This window comes from Pimephales promelas, chromosome 2 (assembly GCF_988280905.1).
Source record: "Pimephales promelas chromosome 2, fPimPro1.hap1.1, whole genome shotgun sequence".
Classification (NCBI taxonomy): domain Eukaryota; kingdom Metazoa; phylum Chordata; class Actinopteri; order Cypriniformes; family Leuciscidae; genus Pimephales; species Pimephales promelas.
This window is the reverse complement of record NC_142770.1, coordinates 28,626,008-28,646,114: the sequence shown is the minus strand read 5'-3', so window position 1 is coordinate 28,646,114 and position 20,107 is coordinate 28,626,008. Positions and strand designations below refer to the sequence as shown.

At 48.5% G+C, this 20,107-nt stretch overlaps 10 non-coding genes and 3 pseudogenes across 10 annotated transcripts; all 13 read right to left on the bottom strand.

Annotated features, from left to right (window-relative positions):
• Positions 1-59, bottom strand: LOC148996656 (U2 spliceosomal RNA; annotated as a pseudogene).
• A 1,114-nt stretch (positions 60-1,173) lies between these two features.
• Positions 1,174-1,338, bottom strand: LOC148996655 (U1 spliceosomal RNA). Its single transcript, XR_016150426.1, has one exon. It is a non-coding gene; the product is annotated as a U1 spliceosomal RNA (small nuclear RNA).
• Positions 1,339-1,667: 329 nt separating this feature from the next.
• On the bottom strand, positions 1,668-1,858 carry LOC148996654 (U2 spliceosomal RNA). The gene has a single exon (XR_016148595.1). It is a non-coding gene; the product is annotated as a U2 spliceosomal RNA (small nuclear RNA).
• Positions 1,859-2,972: 1,114 nt separating this feature from the next.
• LOC148996653 (U1 spliceosomal RNA) lies at positions 2,973-3,137 on the bottom strand. The gene has a single exon (XR_016150425.1). It is a non-coding gene; the product is annotated as a U1 spliceosomal RNA (small nuclear RNA).
• A 329-nt stretch (positions 3,138-3,466) lies between these two features.
• LOC148996652 (U2 spliceosomal RNA) lies at positions 3,467-3,657 on the bottom strand. Its single transcript, XR_016148594.1, has one exon. It is a non-coding gene; the product is annotated as a U2 spliceosomal RNA (small nuclear RNA).
• Positions 3,658-4,771: 1,114 nt separating this feature from the next.
• On the bottom strand, positions 4,772-4,936 carry LOC148996651 (U1 spliceosomal RNA). The gene has a single exon (XR_016147666.1). It is a non-coding gene; the product is annotated as a U1 spliceosomal RNA (small nuclear RNA).
• A 329-nt stretch (positions 4,937-5,265) lies between these two features.
• On the bottom strand, positions 5,266-5,438 carry LOC148996650 (U2 spliceosomal RNA; annotated as a pseudogene).
• Positions 5,439-12,018: 6,580 nt separating this feature from the next.
• Positions 12,019-12,183, bottom strand: LOC148996649 (U1 spliceosomal RNA). Its single transcript, XR_016150424.1, has one exon. It is a non-coding gene; the product is annotated as a U1 spliceosomal RNA (small nuclear RNA).
• A 329-nt stretch (positions 12,184-12,512) lies between these two features.
• On the bottom strand, positions 12,513-12,703 carry LOC148996648 (U2 spliceosomal RNA). Its single transcript, XR_016148593.1, has one exon. It is a non-coding gene; the product is annotated as a U2 spliceosomal RNA (small nuclear RNA).
• Positions 12,704-13,816: 1,113 nt separating this feature from the next.
• LOC148996647 (U1 spliceosomal RNA) lies at positions 13,817-13,981 on the bottom strand. The gene has a single exon (XR_016150423.1). It is a non-coding gene; the product is annotated as a U1 spliceosomal RNA (small nuclear RNA).
• A 329-nt stretch (positions 13,982-14,310) lies between these two features.
• LOC148996646 (U2 spliceosomal RNA) lies at positions 14,311-14,501 on the bottom strand. The gene has a single exon (XR_016148591.1). It is a non-coding gene; the product is annotated as a U2 spliceosomal RNA (small nuclear RNA).
• A 1,113-nt stretch (positions 14,502-15,614) lies between these two features.
• Positions 15,615-15,779, bottom strand: LOC148996645 (U1 spliceosomal RNA). Its single transcript, XR_016150421.1, has one exon. It is a non-coding gene; the product is annotated as a U1 spliceosomal RNA (small nuclear RNA).
• A 329-nt stretch (positions 15,780-16,108) lies between these two features.
• LOC148996644 (U2 spliceosomal RNA) lies at positions 16,109-16,284 on the bottom strand (annotated as a pseudogene).
• Between the last annotated feature and the right edge of the window lie 3,823 nt (positions 16,285-20,107).

Below are 20,107 nucleotides of genomic sequence, written 5' to 3'. Positions count from 1 at the left end.
TATTAAACTGATAAGAACAGATACTACACTTGATCTTAGCCAAAAGGCCGAGAAGCGATGACGCAGCGACGCCGAGGCGGGGGAGCCGGCAAAGGCCACGCCCACCTGGGCCGCGGCGAGAGGGTCTAAGGTCGCCGGCAAACAAGCTCAGCTCAGATTGGTTGACACCGAAAATGGATCACAACAGAGTGCACAGCACGACACTCTGGAGTGCAACCTGGGATTTTGGATCATCAACATTCCGCCTTAAAAGTGAGCGGGCGGACCAAAGCGTCCGTGGTAGAGACTTGAAACTCTGAGGGATGGTAGGACCGGCCCGGTACTACAACCTCACCAAGGCTCGCCCCGATCGGCCCCAAGGTGGCGCTGCAGCGATCAAAAGTACGAAATGGCTCGTAACTCCTCGACCGTCGGTCGCAGACCCAAGTGTCTTACATCACCGGAATCCTTGGCTCGAGCCGAACAAGATGCATGCCTCGGATTGGGTGGTCGCGCTGGCGAGATTTTCGGGTATTTTGGATTTTCTGAAAAACCTACTTTTGCACACTAGTCCTAGGTTTTTTGCCCGATCTGACCCAAACCGGTGCAGAAAGATTCTCTGGAGTCCGACTGCCAACAGGGATCGGGAAACAGTTGGAATTTCCATCCACGTTGGCGACGGTACGCCAAAACGTTGGGGGTGGGCGAGGCGGGCTTTACTTAAACGGCTATAACTCTCCAACGGAATGAGACAATTGCACCCAACTCGGTACACCTGTGTACGGGCTCAGCCCGTGGTCACGTGAAGAGGAATGCGGCGACTGGCCACTTGGTGGCGCTGTAAACAGAAAAAAACACAACATGGGTGGCTGTATATCACGTGACGTTTCACACGCGCACAATGTTTTCATACCACATGATAGAACTCCTCATTCCGAACAACTTTGCCTCCAGGACAACTGCTGTGAACTAAGTCGTCCGTCAAATATTGGAGACTATTTGAAGAATTGAGGAGAAAAAAGAAAACCCTCCTCACACAGACCGGTCCTAGACTGTTTCGTATCTCTCGAGCAACCGCCGCAGTTCAACTCTCTGGACTGCCTCTGGATATTGAAGAAGTGGAGAAAAAAAAAAAAAAAAAAAAAAGAACCTCAAGTGGAGCTTTAACAATCTGCCCTTTTAACCAGTGTTGTCCAGGGGAGAGCGCGAACGCAGTCCCCCACTACCATAAATTATGCAGTCGAGATTCCCACATTTGGGGAATTCGCAGGGGTCAGCACAACCCAGAGTGCAATGGCCGAGCCTCGCCCTGGGTGAACCACCTTCCTGATCATGGTGTCTCCCCTGCCAGGTAAGTATGAATTCCCAGGCCTTCAGTCAGAAGCACCCTGTCCCTCTCCCCAATCCTCACCAGCGGTTTGCCAGTCAAAAAAGGGGCTTTTTTTTTTTTTGCACGCTCCGCATCCGGCTCCATGAGCCATAAATGTACATAATGCGCCGTCCCCGAATAGTGGATGGATCAGATGTTAAACTGACAGAGGAACAGGGGTTCATTTTTGTCTTGTTTTTACACCACAATTCTACCCAGGCTAGTATAGCACATGATCACCTACAACACCCACTCACACTAGCTCCATTATCACCTTCTGCCACACAAGACCACTACAACTCTTTCATTGAACACTTTAGGAGGGTGCACCGTTCCCAGAAGTACTGCAATACCGGGTCGATGCGTGGAGTGGACGGAGCAAGCCCCTATTCCATCTCCCAGGACCAAAAATCAATTTAATATGTGGTGCCCGGGTAGGGCACGTATCAGATATTAAACTGATAAGAACAGATACTACACTTGATCTTAGCCAAAAGGCCGAGAAGCGATGACGCAGCGACGCCGAGGCGGGGGAGCCGGCAAAGGCCACGCCCACCTGGGCCGCGGCGAGAGGGTCTAAGGTCGCCGGCAAACAAGCTCAGCTCAGATTGGTTGACACCGAAAATGGATCACAACAGAGTGCACAGCACGACACTCTGGAGTGCAACCTGGGATTTTGGATCATCAACATTCCGCCTTAAAAGTGAGCGGGCGGACCAAAGCGTCCGTGGTAGAGACTTGAAACTCTGAGGGATGGTAGGACCGGCCCGGTACTACAACCTCACCAAGGCTCGCCCCGATCGGCCCCAAGGTGGCGCTGCAGCGATCAAAAGTACGAAATGGCTCGTAACTCCTCGACCGTCGGTCGCAGACCCAAGTGTCTTACATCACCGGAATCCTTGGCTCGAGCCGAACAAGATGCATGCCTCGGATTGGGTGGTCGCGCTGGCGAGATTTTCGGGTATTTTGGATTTTCTGAAAAACCTACTTTTGCACACTAGTCCTAGGTTTTTTGCCCAATCTGACCCAAACCGGTGCAGAAAGATTCTCTGGAGTCCGACTGCCAACAGGGATCGGGAAACAGTTGGAATTTCCATCCACGTTGGCGACGGTACGCCAAAACGTTGGGGGTGGGCGAGGCGGGCTTTACTTAAACGGCTATAACTCTCCAACGGAATGAGACAATTGCACCCAACTCGGTACACCTGTGTACGGGCTCAGCCCGTGGTCACGTGAAGAGGAATGCGGCGACTGGCCACTTGGTGGCGCTGTAAACAGAAAAAAACACAACATGGGTGGCTGTATATCACGTGACGTTTCACACGCGCACAATGTTTTCATACCACATGATAGAACTCCTCATTCCGAACAACTTTGCCTCCAGGACAACTGCTGTGAACTAAGTCGTCCGTCAAATATTGGAGACTATTTGAAGAATTGAGGAGAAAAAAGAAAACCCTCCTCACACAGACCGGTCCTAGACTGTTTCGTATCTCTCGAGCAACCGCCGCAGTTCAACTCTCTGGACTGCCTCTGGATATTGAAGAAGTGGAGAAAAAAAAAAAAAAAAAAAAAAGAACCTCAAGTGGAGCTTTAACAATCTGCCCTTTTAACCAGTGTTGTCCAGGGGAGAGCGCGAACGCAGTCCCCCACTACCATAAATTATGCAGTCGAGATTCCCACATTTGGGGAATTCGCAGGGGTCAGCACAACCCAGAGTGCAATGGCCGAGCCTCGCCCTGGGTGAACCACCTTCCTGATCATGGTGTCTCCCCTGCCAGGTAAGTATGAATTCCCAGGCCTTCAGTCAGAAGCACCCTGTCCCTCTCCCCAATCCTCACCAGCGGTTTGCCAGTCAAAAAAGGGGCTTTTTTTTTTTTTGCACGCTCCGCATCCGGCTCCATGAGCCATAAATGTACATAATGCGCCGTCCCCGAATAGTGGATGGATCAGATGTTAAACTGACAGAGGAACAGGGGTTCATTTTTGTCTTGTTTTTACACCACAATTCTACCCAGGCTAGTATAGCACATGATCACCTACAACACCCACTCACACTAGCTCCATTATCACCTTCTGCCACACAAGACCACTACAACTCTTTCATTGAACACTTTAGGAGGGTGCACCGTTCCCAGAAGTACTGCAATACCGGGTCGATGCGTGGAGTGGACGGAGCAAGCCCCTATTCCATCTCCCAGGACCAAAAATCAATTTAATATGTGGTGCCCGGGTAGGGCACGTATCAGATATTAAACTGATAAGAACAGATACTACACTTGATCTTAGCCAAAAGGCCGAGAAGCGATGACGCAGCGACGCCGAGGCGGGGGAGCCGGCAAAGGCCACGCCCACCTGGGCCGCGGCGAGAGGGTCTAAGGTCGCCGGCAAACAAGCTCAGCTCAGATTGGTTGACACCGAAAATGGATCACAACAGAGTGCACAGCACGACACTCTGGAGTGCAACCTGGGATTTTGGATCATCAACATTCCGCCTTAAAAGTGAGCGGGCGGACCAAAGCGTCCGTGGTAGAGACTTGAAACTCTGAGGGATGGTAGGACCGGCCCGGTACTACAACCTCACCAAGGCTCGCCCCGATCGGCCCCAAGGTGGCGCTGCAGCGATCAAAAGTACGAAATGGCTCGTAACTCCTCGACCGTCGGTCGCAGACCCAAGTGTCTTACATCACCGGAATCCTTGGCTCGAGCCGAACAAGATGCATGCCTCGGATTGGGTGGTCGCGCTGGCGAGATTTTCGGGTATTTTGGATTTTCTGAAAAACCTACTTTTGCACACTAGTCCTAGGTTTTTTGCCCGATCTGACCCAAACCGGTGCAGAAAGATTCTCTGGAGTCCGACTGCCAACAGGGATCGGGAAACAGTTGGAATTTCCATCCACGTTGGCGACGGTACGCCAAAACGTTGGGGGTGGGCGAGGCGGGCTTTACTTAAACGGCTATAACTCTCCAACGGAATGAGACAATTGCACCCAACTCGGTACACCTGTGTACGGGCTCAGCCCGTGGTCACGTGAAGAGGAATGCGGCGACTGGCCACTTGGTGGCGCTGTAAACAGAAAAAAACACAACATGGGTGGCTGTATATCACGTGACGTTTCACACGCGCACAATGTTTTCATACCACATGATAGAACTCCTCATTCCGAACAACTTTGCCTCCAGGACAACTGCTGTGAACTAAGTCGTCCGTCAAATATTGGAGACTATTTGAAGAATTGAGGAGAAAAAAGAAAACCCTCCTCACACAGACCGGTCCTAGACTGTTTCGTATCTCTCGAGCAACCGCCGCAGTTCAACTCTCTGGACTGCCTCTGGATATTGAAGAAGTGGAGAAAAAAAAAAAAAAAAAAAAAAGAACCTCAAGTGGAGCTTTAACAATCTGCCCTTTTAACCAGTGTTGTCCAGGGGAGAGCGCGAACGCAGTCCCCCACTTCCATAAATTATGCAGTCGAGATTCCCACATTTGGGGAATTCGCAGGGGTCAGCACAACCCAGAGTGCAATGGCCGAGCCTCGCCCTGGGTGAACCACCTTCCTGATCATGGTGTCTCCCCTGCCAGGTAAGTATGAATTCCCAGGCCTTCAGTCAGAAGCACCCTGTCCCTCTCCCCAATCCTCACCAGCGGTTTGCCAGTCAAAAAAGGGGCTTTTTTTTTTTTTGCACGCTCCGCATCCGGCTCCATGAGCCATAAATGTACATAATGCGCCGTCCCCGAATAGTGGATGGATCAGATGTTAAACTGACAGAGGAACAGGGGTTCATTTTTGTCTTGTTTTTACACCACAATTCTACCCAGGCTAGTATAGCACATGATCACCTACAACACCCACTCACACTAGCTCCATTATCACCTTCTGCCACACAAGACCACTACAACTCTTTCATTGAACACTTTAGGAGGGTGCACCGTTCCCAGAAGTACTGCAATACCGGGTCGATGCGTGGAGTGGACGGAGCAAGCCCCTATTCCATCTCCCAGGACCAAAAATCAATTTAATATGTGGTGCCCGGGTAGGGCACGTATCAGATATTAAACTGATAAGAACAGATTTTTCTTTCGAAAAGTTTTATTGTCACAGTGTCATTCCATTATTTCCATTTGCATGTACATTTTTTCTTTTAGATCACATTTTTACACATATTAAAAGGGACACATTATTTACTGTTAAAAGTTTCTTGTGTTTGTGTGTTGTGTAAAAAGTCCATGTATGTTTTAAAAGAAAGGTAAATGGTTTAAATAATAGGAATAAAACAATAAAACATGTCAGATAAAAACCAATAAAACAATAAATTATGCCACATAAAACATCTCTTGTACAGGATCGAGGGTGAGTCCCTATCAAGAATGTCCATTCACTCCAGGTCTCCAGAACAGGCCCCGGACTCCTCGCTTCCAGCGCCCAGCGGAGATCCCCTCTCCTCCGGCCCGCTGGCCCGCTGTTCCCGTAGCCAGTGTGGTGAGGGTGCATCTACGGGCGGCCAGGGTCGGGGGTGGCCGGGACCTCTTTGGTGTGACCCCAGCCCCCCCATCCGAATAACGACGTCCGGCGCCTCCTGCAGCGCAGATCTAACTAATTGCTCGCACGCGTGGAGGGGCACCGTAACGCGTTTCCCCACCAGCAGGTTTCTGGTGGCCCAGATGGCATCCTTGATATGGTTGAGGGTGAGCCAGAGCGAGGTAAATTGCTGTGATGTTAGCTCCTTCAAGCCCTGACCCACCCCCAGGATGGCGAGCCTGTATCCCACCTGGGCCCGACCCGCCGGCAGGCACGGGAAAACCAGGGGGCTGGTCTTGGCCCACAGGTCCCGCGCAGCACCGCACTCCCAGAGCAGATGGTAGACGGTCTCCGGGGAACCACATCCGGACCGTGGGCAGGTGGGGTTTTTGGCCATGCCTCTGGAGTGCATAACCGCCCTGACCGGGAGGATCTCATGGGCCACCATCCACGACAAGTCCTTAAGCCTGTTCTGGAGAGCTGGGTGGGCTGCGTTCCTCCAAACGTCTTTGGCCTCACCTAGTGTGAGGCCTGGAACTGGACTCACCGATTCTCGATCCTGCACAAGAGAGACAAGAGACTTGTGGTTAGTTAAAACAGTGGCATCATTCGTTTCTAAAAGGTATTTCTTTAAAAAATTCTTAATAAAAAGATGTTCTTTTGACAGATTAAAAGACACTGGACATTTAAGATCAACGGGTAAAATTTTCAAAGATCTTAAGTATGACCCCATCCAGAATCGGGTCATGGCTGCTGTCTTGTGTTCTCTGGATGGGGTCAGGGCGTATTTAATGTGGAGGGCAGTGAAGCGGCTGCCTAAAAACAGGTGGGGGTCTGGGAGCCCTTTTCCACCATTCTCCTTCCTTTTCTTCACTACTTCTCTTTTGAGTCGCTCCCACTTGGACCCCCACAGGAAATAAAACACTGCTCTCTCCAGGTCAATCAGGAAGCTTCGTGGGGGACTAAAAACAGAACAGACAAGTAAAATCAGTGGTAAAATCACAGCTTTAAAAATTAAAATCTTGCCTTCAATCGTCAGATTTCTTAGTCCCCAAAAGCCCAGTCTTTGCCTAACTTTCCCTAACATGTCAGTCCAGTTACCCTGTCCTCCACCCTCCCTGTCAAATTTAACACCTAAAATTTTCAAATTATTATCTTTAAAATCCAAATCTAGTCCACCTTTGTCAACGTTCCCCCACGGCCCGAAGAGCTGGGCCTCAGACTTGCTCCTATTGAGCTTGGCGCCTGAGGCCCGACCGTACCAGTCAGTCAAGTCCATTGCTCTTCGTACCGATAAAACGTCCGTTGCTAAAAGGGTCACGTCGTCCATGTATAAAACGCAGGTTGCCGTCAGTCCACTAGTCCCTGGAATGCCTAGTCCTTTAATCCATTTGTCCCTTCTCAAGATTTGTGCCAGTGGCTCTATACAAGCCACATACAGAAGGGGAGATAAGGGACACCCCTGACGGACGCCGCTGTAGATATTAACAGCTTTGGATAAATGCCCATTAACTACAATTCTGCTGACCAGACTGTTGTACAGCAGTCCCACCCAGGCTATGAACCGCCCTGGAAATCCCATTTTACCCAGTACCTTAAAAAGGAACTGGTGCGAGATACGGTCGAATGCTTTTTCAAAGTCTAAATTTAGGACTACTAGCCGAAGGTTTCTGTCTCTCGCATAACAGATGGCGTCTCTGATCAGCACCAGGCTGTCCGTGATCTTCCTTCCTGGCACAGCGCATGCTTGATCCGGGTGGATTACGTCCTCTAAAACTGTCGACATGCGTGTGGCTAAAATTTTGCTAAAAAGTTTACAGTCGACATTTAAAAGAGTGATGGGTCGCCAGTTCCGTAAGTCAGTCTTGTCCCCTTTCTTATGTAAGAGTGAAACTATCCCTATTCTAAAGCTGTCAGGAAGTCTTTCAAGAGTCTCAAATTCTTTAAAAACAGTCAGTAAGTCGAAAGCTAAAATATCCCAAAAAGTCAAATAAAACTCCAGAGGAAGTCCATCGGTGCCGGGGGACTTTCCTCGTTTAAAACTTTTGAGTGCTTTGTGAATTTCTAAAATGTTGAAATCTTGAGATAAAATTGTACCTTCGCCTTCGACTTTCTTTTCTAAAAACTCTAAAACCTCCTGTAATGTGTCATTGTGGACTTCTTTGGTGCTGTATAGGTTTTCATAAAATACTTCAGTTTCCTTTAAAATTTCTTTTGTGGTGTAAACCTCCCTCCCTCCACTTTTCAAAGCTGTGATTGCCCCACCCCGTGAAATAATTTTTTTAAAGAAATACCTTGTGCACCTTTCACCTTCCTCAATCTCCTTCTCCCTGCTCCTTAAAATGACACCTTTGCTTTGAATTTCGGATAAAACTGACATTTCTTGCTTTATTTCTTTGATTTCTTCACTAAAATCAATCCCATCGTTTAAAAGGTTAAAATATCTCTGTAGTCGTTTTTGCAGCCCCATCATGCGTCGATTTAATCTATTCTTTTTGATTTTTCCTATCTTTCTAAAAAACTGTCTCGTCCGTTCTTTTACCATCTCCCACCACTGTGCACGTGAGTCGTAGAAGTCTTGGAGGGTCTGCCATTGGCTGAACTGCTCCCTGTACTCACTGACTACATCTTTATCTTCCAAAAGGGAGCAGTTCAGCTTCCACAGCCCTCCCCCTGCAGTCACACCAGTGGGGAGTGAAAGGGTGCATGACAGCATTGTGTGATCTGAAAAAAAGAGGGGGGTTAATGTTGCATCGGTTGGCAGGCAGTCCCGTGTAAAAACGTAGTCAATGCGAGAGGCTCTGGTGCCGTCACCACTGAACCAGGTGAAGCCCTCCTCTCTCTGATGCATTGCTTTAAAACAGTCCACTAATTTAAAATCTCTAACTAAATCCTGCAATAAAACCGACGTTTTGTCAACTTTAAAATCCTCTGTCCTCTTCCTGTCTTTCTTGGTTAAAACGCAATTAAAATCCCCTGCTACCACTAGGGGAGCCCTACCTAACATGTGGGGCCGCAGGTCTTCTAAAAGCTCATACCTATTGTTTTTGTCTGTAAAACCATACACATTTAAAATGTTAAAATCCTTACCTAAAAAAGTCAGATTAGCTAAAATTGCCCGCCCGTCCCTCACCACAGTGCTGCCCTTCACCAAGATATTGGGGTTTTGTATTAAAATGGCGACACCGTCATTTTTATTAAAATTGGACCCACTCCAAACGGAAACTCCTGGGGTCCAAATCTCCTCCCACTTTCTGTAATTGGATAAAAAAGGCAGGCCACATTCTTGTAATAAAAACACATCTGACTTAAAAGTTTTTAAAAAGGATAGGACACTCTGTGCTCGTATATTGCTCCTCACACTTCTCACATTGATGGTGGAGATAGTGAGAGCCATGAGCAGTATGGTTAAAAGGGTATGAGACATTTAAAAGCAACAAAAGGACTACAGAGATTTAATTAAAATCAGGTTATTTCTTGTTGCACTTGCCGTCCCTTTTCCCCAGAAAGCCTGGGATCAGGGAGGAAAGTGCTTGACGTCTCAGGGCTCACAGAGAGAACCTCTTGTGAAGCCTTTGGCGTCGATGTTCTTAGCTTAAAATGCAGAAAAGATACTTCATTAGGAGAGTCTGTGGGCCACACACGGTCTAGATCTTCCATGGGGGAACTATCTAGCCGGTGCGCTACCCGCAGCTTTTTCTCCTCTGTTTGGACCAGAGGAGATCTCGCAGTTCTTTTCTGCACTTGAGCATTGGGAAGAGAAGAATCTGTCTCACTCCCACTAGTTGACCCACTAGCCTCAGACACGGTGACAAGGGAGGAAGCCGTTTCCTCCTCTTTGTCGTCCACCTCTTCTTTACCATTATCATTTTGAGGATTGGCTTCCTCCCCCTGACCAGCTGTTCGAGTTGACTCCGCCCCTGTGGCCGCCCCACTTCCTTCTTCCAGTCCAATCCCTGAGGCTGGCTGAGGATTTGAATTTCCCGCCAAAACCTCAGGGCCCGCCTCCTTTATCGTTTGCTCTTTGGGTGGGGCGGCCATTTTGTTGTTTTTTAGCTTGTTGGCAAAACTTTGGGGGCAGTCTCTGTAGAGATGGGATGATTCTCCACAGAGGTTGCACTTTCTGCCATTTTTGCACTCTTCAAAAGTGTGTCCAATTTCTCTGCACTTCCTACACACTACTTCTTGGCACGCCTCGGCGAGATGCCCAAGTTGGCCACACTTGCGGCATAGCTTGGGCATCCCTTGATAATGGATGTAACCTCTATTCTCTCCCAACACAATCATAGAAGGAATTTGACTCAGGCCATGGTAGCTGTTGGGATCTGCCCATTGTTTAATGGGCACTCTCCACGCACAGCTCCAGATACCGTCTTCATCTAAAACCTTGACTGGTTGACCACGAATAGAGCAATATCTTGCCAACCATACAGCAATGTCTTCTCCACTAACTGTTTCATTAAACATCCTGACAATCACCACTTTCAGCGAATTATCAGTCAGTTTTTCCACAGTGAACATGGAGAAATTGGCTTTACACAATTCATACCGAGCCCAAAAAGTACTTAGCAAGGAAGCAGAAGCAAAACTAACGTCGAAGCCATGATTCAGGGGCAGAGTCAACAAGCAGTTAATATCAATAGCCTTAAAACCGAGAGTCTGTTGGATGCACTTCCTGGAAAAGTCCAACCTGGACATCGCCTGGAGAGTGCCATCCTCCTTTGTCTTAAATTTAAAACGCACGCTGTGGTGCCTCCTCATGCCGGCACGAGCAGCCGACATGTTGGAGGCACCACTAGCCTGCTGCGGCTAAAATCCAACAATAAATATACAATAAATAAATTAAAACCTGCTTACCTTAAAACCAGAAGATTCCTCGTAGAACGAGTCGTCAATTAAAAGCCGCTTGTCAATGTACCTCCTGAAGGGTGTATGTCCCGTGTGACAAGCAACACACGAGACCAAGTCCAACAAGAGGCGATCGCTGTCTCAGACGTCCGACCAGACCACTTGATCTTAGCCAAAAGGCCGAGAAGCGATGACGCAGCGACGCCGAGGCGGGGGAGCCGGCAAAGGCCACGCCCACCTGGGCCGCGGCGAGAGGGTCTAAGGTCGCCGGCAAACAAGCTCAGCTCAGATTGGTTGACACCGAAAATGGATCACAACAGAGTGCACAGCACGACACTCTGGAGTGCAACCTGGGATTTTGGATCATCAACATTCCGCCTTAAAAGTGAGCGGGCGGACCAAAGCGTCCGTGGTAGAGACTTGAAACTCTGAGGGATGGTAGGACCGGCCCGGTACTACAACCTCACCAAGGCTCGCCCCGATCGGCCCCAAGGTGGCGCTGCAGCGATCAAAAGTACGAAATGGCTCGTAACTCCTCGACCGTCGGTCGCAGACCCAAGTGTCTTACATCACCGGAATCCTTGGCTCGAGCCGAACAAGATGCATGCCTCGGATTGGGTGGTCGCGCTGGCGAGATTTTCGGGTATTTTGGATTTTCTGAAAAACCTACTTTTGCACACTAGTCCTAGGTTTTTTGCCCGATCTGACCCAAACCGGTGCAGAAAGATTCTCTGGAGTCCGACTGCCAACAGGGATCGGGAAACAGTTGGAATTTCCATCCACGTTGGCGACGGTACGCCAAAACGTTGGGGGTGGGCGAGGCGGGCTTTACTTAAACGGCTATAACTCTCCAACGGAATGAGACAATTGCACCCAACTCGGTACACCTGTGTACGGGCTCAGCCCGTGGTCACGTGAAGAGGAATGCGGCGACTGGCCACTTGGTGGCGCTGTAAACAGAAAAAAACACAACATGGGTGGCTGTATATCACGTGACGTTTCACACGCGCACAATGTTTTCATACCACATGATAGAACTCCTCATTCCGAACAACTTTGCCTCCAGGACAACTGCTGTGAACTAAGTCGTCCGTCAAATATTGGAGACTATTTGAAGAATTGAGGAGAAAAAAGAAAACCCTCCTCACACAGACCGGTCCTAGACTGTTTCGTATCTCTCGAGCAACCGCCGCAGTTCAACTCTCTGGACTGCCTCTGGATATTGAAGAAGTGGAGAAAAAAAAAAAAAAAAAAAAAGAACCTCAAGTGGAGCTTTAACAATCTGCCCTTTTAACCAGTGTTGTCCAGGGGAGAGCGCGAACGCAGTCCCCCACTACCATAAATTATGCAGTCGAGATTCCCACATTTGGGGAATTCGCAGGGGTCAGCACAACCCAGAGTGCAATGGCCGAGCCTCGCCCTGGGTGAACCACCTTCCTGATCATGGTGTCTCCCCTGCCAGGTAAGTATGAATTCCCAGGCCTTCAGTCAGAAGCACCCTGTCCCTCTCCCCAATCCTCACCAGCGGTTTGCCAGTCAAAAAAGGGGCTTTTTTTTTTTTTGCACGCTCCGCATCCGGCTCCATGAGCCATAAATGTACATAATGCGCCGTCCCCGAATAGTGGATGGATCAGATGTTAAACTGACAGAGGAACAGGGGTTCATTTTTGTCTTGTTTTTACACCACAATTCTACCCAGGCTAGTATAGCACATGATCACCTACAACACCCACTCACACTAGCTCCATTATCACCTTCTGCCACACAAGACCACTACAACTCTTTCATTGAACACTTTAGGAGGGTGCACCGTTCCCAGAAGTACTGCAATACCGGGTCGATGCGTGGAGTGGACGGAGCAAGCCCCTATTCCATCTCCCAGGACCAAAAATCAATTTAATATGTGGTGCCCGGGTAGGGCACGTATCAGATATTAAACTGATAAGAACAGATACTACACTTGATCTTAGCCAAAAGGCCGAGAAGCGATGACGCAGCGACGCCGAGGCGGGGGAGCCGGCAAAGGCCACGCCCACCTGGGCCGCGGCGAGAGGGTCTAAGGTCGCCGGCAAACAAGCTCAGCTCAGATTGGTTGACACCGAAAATGGATCACAACAGAGTGCACAGCACGACACTCTGGAGTGCAACCTGGGATTTTGGATCATCAACATTCCGCCTTAAAAGTGAGCGGGCGGACCAAAGCGTCCGTGGTAGAGACTTGAAACTCTGAGGGATGGTAGGACCGGCCCGGTACTACAACCTCACCAAGGCTCGCCCCGATCGGCCCCAAGGTGGCGCTGCAGCGATCAAAAGTACGAAATGGCTCGTAACTCCTCGACCGTCGGTCGCAGACCCAAGTGTCTTACATCACCGGAATCCTTGGCTCGAGCCGAACAAGATGCATGCCTCGGATTGGGTGGTCGCGCTGGCGAGATTTTCGGGTATTTTGGATTTTCTGAAAAACCTACTTTTGCACACTAGTCCTAGGTTTTTTGCCCGATCTGACCCAAACCGGTGCAGAAAGATTCTCTGGAGTCCGACTGCCAACAGGGATCGGGAAACAGTTGGAATTTCCATCCACGTTGGCGACGGTACGCCAAAACGTTGGGGGTGGGCGAGGCGGGCTTTACTTAAACGGCTATAACTCTCCAACGGAATGAGACAATTGCACCCAACTCGGTACACCTGTGTACGGGCTCAGCCCGTGGTCACGTGAAGAGGAATGCGGCGACTGGCCACTTGGTGGCGCTGTAAACAGAAAAAAACACAACATGGGTGGCTGTATATCACGTGACGTTTCACACGCGCACAATGTTTTCATACCACATGATAGAACTCCTCATTCCGAACAACTTTGCCTCCAGGACAACTGCTGTGAACTAAGTCGTCCGTCAAATATTGGAGACTATTTGAAGAATTGAGGAGAAAAAAGAAAACCCTCCTCACACAGACCGGTCCTAGACTGTTTCGTATCTCTCGAGCAACCGCCGCAGTTCAACTCTCTGGACTGCCTCTGGATATTGAAGAAGTGGAGAAAAAAAAAAAAAAAAAAAAAGAACCTCAAGTGGAGCTTTAACAATCTGCCCTTTTAACCAGTGTTGTCCAGGGGAGAGCGCGAACGCAGTCCCCCACTACCATAAATTATGCAGTCGAGATTCCCACATTTGGGGAATTCGCAGGGGTCAGCACAACCCAGAGTGCAATGGCCGAGCCTCGCCCTGGGTGAACCACCTTCCTGATCATGGTGTCTCCCCTGCCAGGTAAGTATGAATTCCCAGGCCTTCAGTCAGAAGCACCCTGTCCCTCTCCCCAATCCTCACCAGCGGTTTGCCAGTCAAAAAAGGGGCTTTTTTTTTTTTTGCACGCTCCGCATCCGGCTCCATGAGCCATAAATGTACATAATGCGCCGTCCCCGAATAGTGGATGGATCAGATGTTAAACTGACAGAGGAACAGGGGTTCATTTTTGTCTTGTTTTTACACCACAATTCTACCCAGGCTAGTATAGCACATGATCACCTACAACACCCACTCACACTAGCTCCATTATCACCTTCTGCCACACAAGACCACTACAACTCTTTCATTGAACACTTTAGGAGGGTGCACCGTTCCCAGAAGTACTGCAATACCGGGTCGATGCGTGGAGTGGACGGAGCAAGCCCCTATTCCATCTCCCAGGACCAAAAATCAATTTAATATGTGGTGCCCGGGTAGGGCACGTATCAGATATTAAACTGATAAGAACAGATACTACACTTGATCTTAGCCAAAAGGCCGAGAAGCGATGACGCAGCGACGCCGAGGCGGGGGAGCCGGCAAAGGCCACGCCCACCTGGGCCGCGGCGAGAGGGTCTAAGGTCGCCGGCAAACAAGCTCAGCTCAGATTGGTTGACACCGAAAATGGATCACAACAGAGTGCACAGCACGACACTCTGGAGTGCAACCTGGGATTTTGGATCATCAACATTCCGCCTTAAAAGTGAGCGGGCGGACCAAAGCGTCCGTGGTAGAGACTTGAAACTCTGAGGGATGGTAGGACCGGCCCGGTACTACAACCTCACCAAGGCTCGCCCCGATCGGCCCCAAGGTGGCGCTGCAGCGATCAAAAGTACGAAATGGCTCGTAACTCCTCGACCGTCGGTCGCAGACCCAAGTGTCTTACATCACCGGAATCCTTGGCTCGAGCCGAACAAGATGCATGCCTCGGATTGGGTGGTCGCGCTGGCGAGATTTTCGGGTATTTTGGATTTTCTGAAAAACCTACTTTTGCACACTAGTCCTAGGTTTTTTGCCCGATCTGACCCAAACCGGTGCAGAAAGATTCTCTGGAGTCCGACTGCCAACAGGGATCGGGAAACAGTTGGAATTTCCATCCACGTTGGCGACGGTACGCCAAAACGTTGGGGGTGGGCGAGGCGGGCTTTACTTAAACGGCTATAACTCTCCAACGGAATGAGACAATTGCACCCAACTCGGTACACCTGTGTACGGGCTCAGCCCGTGGTCACGTGAAGAGGAATGCGGCGACTGGCCACTTGGTGGCGCTGTAAACAGAAAAAAACACAACATGGGTGGCTGTATATCACGTGACGTTTCACACGCGCACAATGTTTTCATACCACATGATAGAACTCCTCATTCCGAACAACTTTGCCTCCAGGACAACTGCTGTGAACTAAGTCGTCCGTCAAATATTGGAGACTATTTGAAGAATTGAGGAGAAAAAAGAAAACCCTCCTCACACAGACCGGTCCTAGACTGTTTCGTATCTCTCGAGCAACCGCCGCAGTTCAACTCTCTGGACTGCCTCTGGATATTGAAGAAGTGGAGAAAAAAAAAAAAAAAAAAAAAGAACCTCAAGTGGAGCTTTAACAATCTGCCCTTTTAACCAGTGTTGTCCAGGGGAGAGCGCGAACGCAGTCCCCCACTACCATAAATTATGCAGTCGAGATTCCCACATTTGGGGAATTCGCAGGGGTCAGCACAACCCAGAGTGCAATGGCCGAGCCTCGCCCTGGGTGAACCACCTTCCTGATCATGGTGTCTCCCCTGCCAGGTAAGTATGAATTCCCAGGCCTTCAGTCAGAAGCACCCTGTCCCTCTCCCCAATCCTCACCAGCGGTTTGCCAGTCAAAAAAGGGGCTTTTTTTTTTTTTGCACGCTCCGCATCCGGCTCCATGAGCCATAAATGTACATAATGCGCCGTCCCCGAATAGTGGATGGATCAGATGTTAAACTGACAGAGGAACAGGGGTTCATTTTTGTCTTGTTTTTACACCACAATTCTACCCAGGCTAGTATAGCACATGATCACCTACAACACCCACTCACACTAGCTCCATTATCACCTTCTGCCACACAAGACCACTACAACTCTTTCATTGAACACTTTAGGAGGGTGCACCGTTCCCAGAAGTACTGCAATACCGGGTCGATGCGTGGAGTGGACGGAGCAAGCCCCTATTCCATCTCCCAGGACCAAAAATCAATTTAATATGTGGTGCCCGGGTAGGGCACGTATCAGATATTAAACTGATAAGAACAGATTTTTCTTTCGAAAAAAGTTTATTGTTACAAATTCATTCTTTACACTTCCACATTTATCTTTTAAACATTCCACATGTCTTTAAAAGAAAATGACACATTAAAAGTTAAAAACCAGTATTGGGTGATGTGTCGTGTAAAAGTCCATGTGTGTAAAATGTTGGTTTTTAAAAGAAGGTAAAAGGAATGAAAATACAATAGCAGTAAATACAACAAAATAAAACAATAAAACAATAAAATATGCCAACTGAGACATTGTCTCTTGTGCAGGATCGCGGATGAGTCCCTATCAAGATTGTCCATTCACTCCAGGTCTCCAGAACAGGCCCCAGATTCCTCGCTTCTGATGCCCAGCGGAGATCCCCTCTCCTCCGGCCCGCTGGCCCGCTGTTCCCGTAGCCGGTGTGGTGAGGGTGCATCTACGGGCGGCCAGGGTCGGGGGTGGCCGGGACCTCTTTGGTGTGACCCCAGCCCCCCCATCCGAATAACGACGTCCGGCGCCTCCTGCAGCGCAGATCTAACTATTCGCTCGCACGCGTGGAGGGGCACCGTAACGCGTTTCCCCACCAGCAGGTTTCTGGTGGCCCAGATGGCATCCTTGATGTGGTTGAGGGTGAGCCAGAGCGAGGTAAATTGCTGTGATGTTAGCTCCTTCAAGCCCTGACCCACCCCCAGGATGGCGAGCCTGTATCCCATCTGGGCCCGACCCGCCGGCAGGCACGGGAAATACAGGGGGCTGGTCTTGGCCCACAGGTCCCGCGCAGCACCGCACTCCCAGAGCAGATGGTAGACGGTCTCCGGGGAACCACATCCGGACCGTGGGCAGGTGGAGTTTTTGGCCATGCCTCTGGAGTGCATAACCGCCCTGACCGGGAGGATCTCATGGGCCACCATCCACGACAAGTCCTTAAGCCTGTTCTGGAGAGCCGGGTGGGCTGCGTTCCTCCAAACGTCTTTGGCCTCACCTAGTGTGAGGCCTGGAACCGGACACACCGATTCCCGATCCTGCACAAGAGAGATGAGAGACTTATGATTTGTTAAAACGTTGACATCCTGATTCTCTAAATCGTGTCTTTTTAAAAAGGTTTTAATAAAACAATATTCTTGTGGAAGGTTAAAAGACACTGGGACAGTCAGGTCGACAGGTAAAACTTTCAAACTACGCAGATATGACCCCATCCAAAATCTGACCATTGCTGCAGTTTTGTTTTCTCTGGAGGGGTTTATTGCATATTTAAAATGCAGTGCTGTGAATCTACTTGCTAAAAAAAGATAGGGGTCGGGGAGGCCTTTCCCTCCATTCTCTTTCCTCTTCTTCACAACTTCTCTTTTGAGGCGCTCCCACTTTGACCCCCAGAAGAAATAAAACACTGCCCTCTCGACTGTCAGGAGGAAGAACCTTGGTGGCCTAAAAACAGAGCAAAGCAATAAAAACAAGGGTAAGATCACAGCTTTATAAATTAAAATTTTTCCTTCCATTGTCAGTGTCCGTAGTCTCCAAAAGCCCAGTCGTTGTCTAACTTTCCCTACCATTTCTGTCCAATTTCCTTGTCCGCCCCCCTCTTTGTCAAACTTTACTCCTAAAATCCTAATGTCAGTTTCCTTAAAATTCACGTCTAGTCCTGTCGCGTCTATGTCACCCCATGGTCCAAAAAGCTGGGCCTCGGACTTATTTCTATTGAGTTTTGCTCCAGAGGCTCGCCCGTACTGGTCAGTCAGGTCAAGTGCTCTCTGTACTGATAAAAGGTCAGTTGTTAAAATTGTCACATCGTCCATGTATAAAACACATTTTAAGTCCGTCAGTCCTTTTGTACCTGGAATTTTCAGTCCTTTGATCCATTGGTCCCTTCTCAAGAGTTGTGCCAGTGGTTCGATGCAAACCACATACAGGAGCGGAGATAACGGACACCCTTGACGGACGCCGCTGCATACAGTTACTGCTTTTGTCAGGTGCCCATTTACAAGAATTCTGCTGGTTATGTCTTTATACAGCATCCCCACCCACTTTAGAACCCTCCCTGGCAGCCCCAATTTTTCCAGTACCTGAAACAGGTATTGGTGCGAGACTCTGTCAAATGCTTTCTCAAAGTCTAAATTTAGAACTATAAGCCGATTGTTTCTGTCTCTCGCAAAACAGATTGCGTCCCTTATCAAAATCAGGCTGTCCGTGATCTTCCTCCCTGGCACAGCGCACGCTTGATCCGGGTGGATCACGTCCTCTAAGATTTTTGACATACGACTAGCTAAAAGTTTACTAAAAATTTTACAGTCAAAATTTAAAAGGGTGATTGGTCTCCAATTTTTTAAGTCTGCTTTGTCTCCTTTCTTGTGTAGAAGTGATACTATCCCTGATCTAAAACTGTCGGGTAATATGTCCAGTCTGTCAAACTCTTTAAAAACGGTCAATAGATTGTGTGCTAAAATGTCCCAGAATGTTTCATAAAATTCCAGGGGAAGTCCATCCATCCCTGGGGACTTCCCCTTTTTAAAACCCTTTCTACATTCTGTCAACTCGAGAACCGTAAAATCCTGTGTTAAAAAGGCACACTCCTTATTAATTTTTGTTTCTAAGAGAGTTAGTATTTCTTTTACTGCATCCTCTTCCACTATTTTTTCATTGTATAATTCTGAGAAGAAATGTTCCACTTGCTTTAAAATTCCCTCTGTATCTTTCACTTCTTCCACACCTGTTTTTAATCTTGTTATTCCCCCACCTTTTGTTATAATCTTTTTAAAAAAATAGCGTGTACATTTTTCACCTTCTTCCAACTCTTGTTCTTTACTTCTAAGTATTACTCCTTTACTTTTTTCTTGTTCATAAGCAGACATTACTCTTTTAATTTCATTTATTTCTTTACTAAAATCAAGACCATTGTTTAAAAGATTAAAATATCGTTGTAACCTCTTTTGCAGCCCCACCATGCACCTCTTTTCCTTTTTTCTCTTCTCTTTTCCCTTCTTTCTAAAAAACATCTGAGTCCTACCCTTCACCATTTCCCACCACAGTGCTCGTGAATCAAAGAAGTCTTGGAGAGTCTGCCATTGGCTAAACTGCTCCCTGTATTCTCTGACTATCTCTTCATCCTGCAACAGGGAGCAGTTTAGTTTCCAAATCCCTCTGCCTACTGTCACGTCCGTGGTTAGTGCAAGGGTGCAGGATAGCATTGCGTGATCAGAAAAGTAAACGGGAGTCAATCTAGCATCAGTTGGTGGGCATTCACATGTAAAAACATAGTCAATACGAGAGGCTTTGGTGCCATCACCACTGATCCAGGTGAAGCCCTCCTCTCTTGGATGCAGACTTTTAAAACAGTCAACTAGTTTAAAATCTCTGACTAAGCTTTGCAGTAAAACTGATGTTTTGTCCACTCTAAAATCATCCCCTGTTCTTTTCCTATCTGCTCTAGTTAAAACACAGTTAAAATCCCCTGCTACTACAAGGGGAGCCCTCCCCAGCATGTGGGGCTGCAAGTCCTCTAAAAGCTCATACCTTTCATTTATTTCCGTAAAACCATATACATTGCACACTTTAAAATCCCTCCCTAAAAAGGTCATGTTTGCTAAAAGTGCCCGTCCGTCCCTCACCACTGTGCTGCCCTTTACCAAGATATTGGGATTTTTAATCAGTATAGCGACTCCATCGTTTCGATTAAAATTTGACCCACTCCATATTGAGGGTCCAGAGGTCCACATCTCTTCCCATTTCCTGTACTGAGTTAAAAAAGGCAAAGCACACTCTTGTAATAAAAACATATCTGAATTACATGATTTTAGAAAGGTAAAAATGCTCTGTGCTCGAGACGTGGACCTCACACTTCTCACATTGATAGTCGAGATTGTGAGGGCCA